Source organism: Gekko japonicus, unplaced genomic scaffold (assembly GCF_001447785.1).
Source record: "Gekko japonicus isolate JY-2015 unplaced genomic scaffold, Gekko_japonicus_V1.1 scaffold121, whole genome shotgun sequence".
Taxonomy (NCBI): Eukaryota; Metazoa; Chordata; class Lepidosauria; order Squamata; family Gekkonidae; genus Gekko; species Gekko japonicus.
Genome location: NW_015174275.1, coordinates 725202 through 734126, shown reverse-complemented (window position 1 = coordinate 734126; position 8925 = coordinate 725202). Strand labels below are relative to the sequence as shown.

The 8925-nt window shown below is 46.9% G+C and overlaps 1 protein-coding gene across 1 annotated transcript in view; it reads left to right on the top strand.

The window, feature by feature from the left end:
* Positions 1 to 8925, top strand: part of FAM49A (family with sequence similarity 49 member A) — an 84696-nt gene that overhangs the window by 40853 nt on the left and 34918 nt on the right. The gene's annotated exons all lie outside the window — the stretch shown is intronic.

Sequence of the window (8925 nt, the reverse complement as noted above, 5' to 3'; positions counted from 1 at the left end):
ACCGTGGGAAGGGAGAGGTGCCGATCGCATGACAATCCCACGCGCAAAAAAGAAGCACGTGGTGCGGCAAACTGGATGGTTTTATTTTCGTGTACACCGCGACTGCGCATGCTCCGTTGGGTGCTTGGAAAAAACCCCACCTTTTTTGCAAGGGGACATGGGCGGGCGCCGGATGCCTCCGGAAACGCGATCAGACGCCTGCCCTTGCCCCGCAGTTTCCGGAAACTAGTACCTCCGAGGTACTAGTTTTTTGCTGCGTGTTTTCGGCGGGAAGCCTCAGTTGCGTCACGGAAGTGCTACGCTTCCCAGATGTGCTGGTGAGATCGCGCCCAGAAACTCCGCTTGTCTTCCATCGCACTAGCGTGGCTAATGCTCCGTGTGACCGCAGCCTTGGTCATCTGGAGTTCAGTTGTAAAAGTGAGAGAACACCAGGCCCCACCTGGAGGCTGGCAACCCTAACCTGAATGGGTGAGTTCCTGCTATTGCAGCACTTTGTCAGTATCTTGGAGCCCATATGCATACCAGAGCCACTGATTCAGGTCTAGATCTGTTGTGAGGTTTTGGGGTGTTTTTTTTTTTTACTTAGAAGAACAACTTCACTTGTTTTGTAACACTGTTTTATTTTTATAGTAGTTAAATCCTTATGTTGCTTTCCCAGCATGTGATGCTATTATAATAGCACTTGCCAAAGGCCAGCTAGAGAGGGAGGTAGCTTAGTAGGCATGCAGTTGGCAGTTGGTCCCTCAAGCCCCTATGTTCAGTGCCACACAGTGCAAACCTGGGCATAGTCGTGCCCTTTTAATCCCATTTAATTAAACTGGTTTAAAAGGGTACAGTTCTGTTTAGGATTGCACCGTAGGTCTCCTAATATGTCAGCAGTGCTTGGTAACTGTAGTGGGTCGTACCGTTATCCTACTATTCCACTGAGCAGAGTTTATTTATTGATTTAACTATATCCCACCTTTTCTTTTGGTTCAAGTGTGAAGCCTTCCTCTAGCCAAAGGACTGTGTCTCCAATGGAAGAGCCACTGAAGTTGGAGGAAGGCTACTTGGAGGATGGTTGGATCCACCCCATTGCTTCTAGGGAGTGCTTGCAGAATACTGTTACCTTAGGCCAAATGGAGGAAATAGCTCATTGTCCAGGGACTTCCCAGATTTAGTGAGTTGATAGTAGCAACAATTATCCTTGAATGTGCTGCGTATGACTGCAAAGGAATCTTGTGAAGATATAGAGATAGGGAAGAAATAAGGACAAAGTTTCTCCTTTATTTTTCTCTTTACCTGCTTACCTTAGTTCCTTCCAATGTTCCCTCTAACCTGTGGAGTGTTGTGAGCAAAAGTTCTATTTTGTGAGCTCCTGGCATTAAAGTTGTGAGCGAGTGAGTTGGCTGCTGCATAAATCAGTTTGCTCTGGAGCCCTCCTCCCTGAGCTGAGACAAAAATCTGTGAGCTGGAGGCTAAAAAACTGTGAGCTAGCTCACACTAACTCAGCTTAGAGGGAACACTGGTTTCTTCCATCTGCTGCTAGAGCAACTCTACTCAAGTCATGTGTTTCATTACTTCAGTGGGGTTTTGCTGACTAATGCTGAGTGAAGCCTCTCATTTCCCCAAGGATCCATTGTGGAGCTCTCCAAGGTGAATGAAAGTTGAAATGCTCCTCCTCCTGCCAGCCCTTTCCACCTGGCAGAATGATCACAGGTCCCTCTTTTAGCATCTGTAGTTTTATCCACTGAAGACAGACGTTTTTATGCTTCTCATATGAATGTCCAAAGCTTAAAGGGATGGGTGGAGGGTGCGGGCTTTATAATGCAAAGGTTTGTTAAGAAATGCATGGTATGTTTGCCAGAATTCACCTTCCGAAGTTCATTTGAGCTTTGGCAGTTGCTGCTGCTGCTGCTGCTGGCAAAAGCCTGAGGCGTTGTGTGTGTGTGCTGTGTAAGGAAGCTGCTGCGTGTTAAACTTCATTAAGTGCTGCTGAAAAGAAATCTAACAAGAGGCATGCGCCACAGCAGCAGGTTTCCACTCCTTCCCACTTAAGCTTATCACCTTGAGGAGCTCATTTTGCACTTAACAAATGCTAGCTGGGAAGGGTGGTGGTGGTCATGTTCAGGTTGAAAGCCAATCCTGTCCTTGAGCATAAGCTGTGAAAATGAAGTACCCGGTTCATAATAGTTAGGAGCAGTGTTCCCTCTAAGCTGAGTTAGTGTGAGCAAGCTCACAGGTTTTTAGCCTCCAGCTCACACATTTTTGTCTTAGCTCAGGAAGCATGGCTCCAAAGCAGACTAATTGATGCAGCAGCCAAATCGCTCACTCACAACTTTAATGCCAGTAGCTCACAAAGTAGAATTTTTGCACACAAGTCTCCACAGCTTAGAGGGAACTTTGGTTAGGAGTTGTTTTCTGACTTTGGTATCAATGAGACAGAAACCAAAATAGCTTATAAAACAAGAATTTCCGTGGAAGATAAATGATACATCATAAAATTTCAAACACAAAAGCAGCAACCATAAGCCAATTTTTTTATAACAGCAAACTGCATCTTGACAGTGACTGGCAAACACTTCTGAAAATAAAAATATTCCTTAAAGTGATAACAAAAAAACATTTAGGAAGAAGGACACTTTAAACCAGTGGGGTCGAACTCATTTGTTACAAGGGCTGGATCTGACATAAATGTCCCTTTGTCAGGCCGGGCCATGCGTGCCATAAAGCATAATGCTAGCTACTGGAGATATAAACTGTATAAAGGACAGCAGCTGGTAAGCTCTGAGTTGTGTCCTCACTGCAAGGCCCCATGGGCTGGGAGGGGGGGTCCAAAGGAAAACCCACATGGGTGGACTAGAGAGCCAGTGGTGCAGCACTGAGCAAATGCTCCCACACTGCTTGACTGATGCAGATGAGGTTCGCTATGTTGAAGCCACAATTGGAGTGGCACTGCCCCCTCCCCCCCCGAACAGTCTCCTGTTCCCTCCCTTGCACCAGTTGGTCGCGGGCCGCATAAGAGCCCTGGATGGGCCAGTTCTGTCCCCGGGCCTTATGTTTGGCACCCCTGCTTTAAACACTCCAGGTACAAAATCCCAAAGGAAAGGGTATCAGAGTTTAAAATTCTGCTACCTGCCCTTACAGCTTTCATTACCATGAATAATGGAATGCAAATCAGGGCTTCATTGGTGATTTTAAGGTGCTGACAAGTGTGTTCAGTATATCCAGTAGGCAAATATCTCAAGATAAAAATAGATGCTTCCTATTTACATATAAAACACATCCACAGTGGCTGCCCTCTGCGGAGAGACCACTTCTCCAAAGTGCTCCTTATTTTTTGACATTTTAGCGTGACAGCCCTACTTGTTCACAAACTTCTGGATGTTGTGTATCAGAACCGAAGAACTTGAAACCTTTCACACTTGGCTCTACCTCTTTGGAAGCATTTTGATATTGAAGGGAAGAGCTAGGCTAAAATTCGTTTTGTATATGCTCTGTTTGGAGAAGGAGATGAGCCAAATACCCATCTGTTTTTCCTGTGTATCAGGAACAAGTCTGGCTGCTTACTGTCATAGGACATGTTGCCAGGAATGGCCTTGGAGCCACACCCAGGCAGAATGACAAAACAGGATGCTGTTCTGTGGTGTGCGAAGTGCATCTGTAAATATTGTGGACCTGATGCTAATTGGGGACAGAGGATCATTTAGTCTATTTAACAAATAAGTTTTGCAGAGAGCTATTGCCTGACGACCAAGGTGTTACATAAGGCAGTGCTTGCATGCAGGGAACCCAGGGAGTGTGTGTGCATTTTGGCTTTGCCTCTTATTTAATCCCCCCCACACACACACACACACTGCCAATGGAGGGAGGCAGGAGAGGAGCCATGCACATTTGGGTCAGCATGTTAGCAGGCTCCAGCTCACCCGACTTGCTGGGCCTCCTCCACCCCCAACCATCGCTGTTCTGCATGCATGGCACCCCTTTATGTAAGCACCGGGCTTTTCTCTCTCACCCAGGCTGCTGTGCACAGTGCTCCCAGCCCGGCCAGTCACTCCATTCACATGCTTACATAAATGGTCCCATTTGTAGAGCTGGCCAGCAGCTTTCCACAGGCACCTCTGTGCCTGTGGGCTCCTTCCCCAGGCTGCCTGCAAGTGGGAAGCTGCTGGGCTGGGCTCGGGGAGGTGGGGCCAAAGAGATTCTGTCTGCCACATGTGAACAGCCAGATGTCTTTCCAGTAGTCCTGGTGGCAGACGCAGGAACCCAGCGTGCTCTGGCTGGAGGAGGAGGCAGCACATCCTGGCCTGGTATCACGGGCTGGGCTGGGCCAGGAGGCATGGGGGCAGATCTGGTCGGGGGGTCATAGCCAGAAGAGACAGAACAGGAGCCGAGTCAAGAGTCCAAGAGAATAGTTATCCAAAGCAGGTCAAGAAGCCAGGAATCCAGACGGGAGCGAGATCTGGCAACAGGAATCAAGAGTGGGCGCAAGATCAGCATGGAGGCGACTTGTTGCTTCCACGGAGAACCCAACTCAGAGCGGGAGCTATATAGGCCTCTGGTGGTGCTTCCCTTAGTGGTGGCACTACTCCTGTCAGTACTCAGGGCTCAGCACCCACCTTCCCTGCCAACGTGCATCTCGGTGGTGGGTTGTAAGTCTCTGTGAAGCTGCTCCCTCAGCCGAGCCACCCACAGAGGTGAATCAGGCAGGCTTTCTGTTTGCATCTGCACCTTGTCAACTACTGCAGGACCAGGTGCAGGGGTTACTGGCCTGGGCACCAGTGGCAGCAAGCTGTCAACTCCAGAAGAGTCAGAGGGGCCGGCTTCCAGCTCCAGTGATGCCGCCGACTCCAGCTGCACTGCCAGCTTGGACAGGGGCCCGGCATGGTTGTTGTCGCCCATGACACCTCGCACCTCGGCCAAGGACAGCAGGCAGGCCCCAAAAGGGGCTGTTTATACCAAGCTTGGAGCCAAACCAGCCCTTCTCACATGTTATGGTTGCCAACTCCAGGTTGGGCATTCCCTGGAGATCTGAGTGAAGGCCCTGGGGAAGGCATTTGGGGAAGGGAGGGAACTCAGCAGGGGGTATAATACCCTAATATAGGCCCTTCCAGTCCACATTCAGACTGGTTTCCCCCCAGTTGCTTGCAGACCGAATAACAGCCCTGGACGAGCCAGATCCAGCCCACAGGTGGTACATTTGACATGTCTGCTTTAGGATTTTGCCGAGTATTCTGTTTGCATTGGAGTTCTCTCTCTCTCTCTCTCTCTCTCTCTCTCTCTCTCGCTGTCAGTGTCTGTCTCATGCTTTTGATGAAACTGGCAGGTTGGGAAAGCCTTTAGTTAAATTCTGAATCTAACAGGGGTATTTAAGAGGGTGTGAAAGGTAATTTTAAATTTTGCCATTCTAGACATGCTGTTCTGGATAAGTAGGGCTGCGGTACCTCAGAGGTTAAGACGCTGAGCTGCAGATTGGAAGGTCTGTAGTTCGGCAGTTCAAGACCCTAGTGCCTGCGTGATGGCGTGAGCTCCCGTCTGTGGCCCCAGCTCCTGCCAACCTAGTAGTTTGAAAGCAAGAAATTGCAAGAAGATAAATAGGTACTGATTTGTACGGAAGGTAACAGCGTTCTGTGTGCCTTGGCGCACATGACCACGGAAAAGTCTTTGGACAGTGATGGCTCTTTGGCTTTGAAATGGAGATGAACCTTTGCCTTTACCTGAAAAAGCCCAGGATTTGGATCCACTGGTGTGTTTCCTTGGATAAAAATATTTCCTCCTGCAAAGCATGGTTTTGTCGCCTCCCCTGTCCTAATGCACTCCAAAATACCCCCCCCATACTGCTCCTGGGGGACAGGAGACCCTCCATTTGGGAGGTCATTTTAGAATGCAGGGGGGGGGAGGTGAAAGTGTCATGTACAACAGGGGGAAAACCTTCTGTCTGCAGAAATGCTCCAGTGGGTCCAAGCTGTAACATGAAACCATGGTTTATTTTAACTATAGTCAGTTTGTGAAACCAGGATTTAGTCTGCAAATAGTTACCCAAATCTGGGTTTCTATCCACACGTGCAGGAAAATTAAGATAGTTATAGCCAACTCTTACTGCTGAAGATTGTTCTTCTAGCCGAAATAAATATTACACAGGTGATGAGATAAACATGTCATATGTGTACATGTAGCCAGTTAAGCTGGAATTCATGTCCTGAAAGCAAATGTAAATCCATGGCCTGGGTAGAGGAATGGCGCTGGATGGAGCAATCAGGCATTGCCCAAAGATACAGACCAAAGCACCCTATATTTTACAGTGCTGTCCTAAGTGGAGTTACCCCTTTCTAAGCCCACTGATGTCAATTAAGAGTGTAACTCTTGTTTAGAATTGCAGTGTCAGTATCCCAGCTTTTCCTTCATGGCAACAGATTACTGATCCATATTGCTCTGTGCTGATTGTTAAAATTCTACTGATTTTTTAAAACCAGTACAACATTAGGGAGTCCAAGATGCATTTCTGTTTAGCAATACATCTTTATATAGCATTCACCAGCAGCCTTCTGTTTTCAGGATAATTTCATATTTATTACTAGTTTGAAAGTAAGCATAGTTTAAAAAACCACAATTTCTTTTGGGGACGTTGTTGCTGCTTTTTTCCTCTTATTATTAATTAGATTCTACATCATGTTCTTAAAGTGGCCTATGGCTTTTAGTATTTGTGCTAACAACAAATTTCAGAATCAAACAGATTGTTCTATTGATCTTCCTGTCTACTTGTTTTCATAAAAATGTATCTGCAGTGTGATATTTTTTAACGGGACATTTCTCTCTGGTAGGTTTATATTGCCACTTAGTGGATCATTTCCCTAACTGCAGTCTGTTTTAAAAGTATATGGGTTGGCTTGCTTTTGTTCATCTGCATGTAATGGAGGGAACCCTGGTTGTTGAATTTCCTTAACTTAAAATTGAGTCTGTGTCATAAGAACATAAGAGCCCTCCTGGATCAAACCAGAGGTCCATCTTTTATTGAGCTGTCTACTGTGACCCCAAGATCTTTTTCCCTCTCCGTCTCAGCAAGTTCAGATCCCATTAGCTTATACTTGAACTTGAGAGTTTTTGTTCCAAAGTGGATTACTTTACATTTACCAACACTGAAATTCAGTTACTGCATTGTCATCCAGTCACCCAATTTGTGGAGATCCTCTTGGAGCTCTTCACAGCTTTTCACCATCCTGAATAATTTTGTGCCATCTGCTAACTTGGCCACTGTTCTACCCACTCCTTCTTCCAGATCATTTATGAACAAATTGAGTAGTATCACTCCTAATACCGGTCCTTCTGGGGCCCCACAGCTTACTTCCCTCTATTGGGAGAGTTGACCATTTATTCCTACTCTTTGCTTCCTGTAATTTACCTGATTTTTAATCCATAAGAGAACCTGTCCTCTTATCTTTCGTGAGGTACCATTTCAAAAGCCATGTCCAGTGTGTGCATGGCTTCAACGTATGCTGACCAGTGACAAAAGGTCACCAAAAATGGTAAAGAAATGAAACTTTCATCAAATATGGAAATGTATTAAATGAAAGAGAAGATAATCGGGGAATGATCCGTACACTGGCTGAGTGCATTTGTCCAGCATTTTATTCCTTTCTTCATACATGTAGATAATCTGTATGCAGTGCACTGATTTGTACTGATACACATTGTAGTTATTCAGTCCATACAGCTTTTGCAGCTCACAGCACCTAAGAACATAAGAAGAGCCTTGCTGAATTGGACTAGACGCCATAAGAACATAAGAGAAGCCAATGTTGGATTAGGCCAATGGCCCATCCAGTCCAACACTCTGTCACACAGTGGTCAGAAATACCAGGTGCCATCAGGAGGTCCACCAGTGGGGCCGGGACACTAGAAGCTCTCCCACAATTGCCCCTCCCCCAATCACCAAGAATACAGAGCATCACTTGCCCCAGACCGAGAGTTCCAATCTATACCTTGTGGCTAATAGCCACTGGTGGACCTCTGCTCCATAAGTTTATTTAATTCCCTCTTGAATCCGCCCATGCTTGTAGCTGCCACCACCACCTGGGCAGTGAATTCCATGTGTTAATCACTCTTTGGGTGAAAAAGTACTTTCTTTTATCTGTTCTAACCCGACTGCTCAGCAATTTCATTGAGTGCCCATGAGTTTATTTATTTTATTTATTTTATTTATTTTTCGTACTTATACCCCGCCCTTCCCCGTGGGCTCAGGGCGGCTTACAGAGGCAAGAACACTTGCCATGGTAAAACAATCATATACATAACAATTTAAAACATATACTACATATTAAAATCTTAAATTAGATCTTAAAATAAACAAAGTGCTCAGTGCCATTCATACTCAAAAGATTACCATCTTTTGGATCATCTGTCCAAAGTCCCAAGGAGACGGCAGAAGGATTGTTCCATAATAGATGTTTCATCGGGACCTCAGGGCGGTGGTAGTATAGTAGGGGTGGCGGCTCCTACTCGAAAGCCTGGCGGAAGAACTCCATCTTGCAGGCCCTGCGGAACTGCATCAGATCCCGCAGGGCCCTGATCTCCTCCGGGAGCTCATTCCACCAGGTAGGAGCCGCCACCGAAAAGGCCCTGGTCCTCGTGGCGGCTAGTTTGACCTCCTTAGGGCCCGGGATAGTTAGTAAGTTTCGGGCCCCTGACCGTAGTGCTCTTGGGGGAACATACGGGGAAAGGCGGTCCCTCAGGTAGGCTGGACCCTGGCCATATAGGGCTTTATAGGCACTTTGAAGCGAATCCGGTACGCTATTGGCACTTTGAAGCGAATCCGGTACGCTATTGGCAACCAGTGCAGCGCTTTCAGCGCAGGCCGCACATGGTCCCTTCTAGAGAGACCCATTAACAGCCTGGCCGCAGCATTCTGCACCAGTTGCAGCTTCCGGATTTGCGACAGAGGCAGCCCCA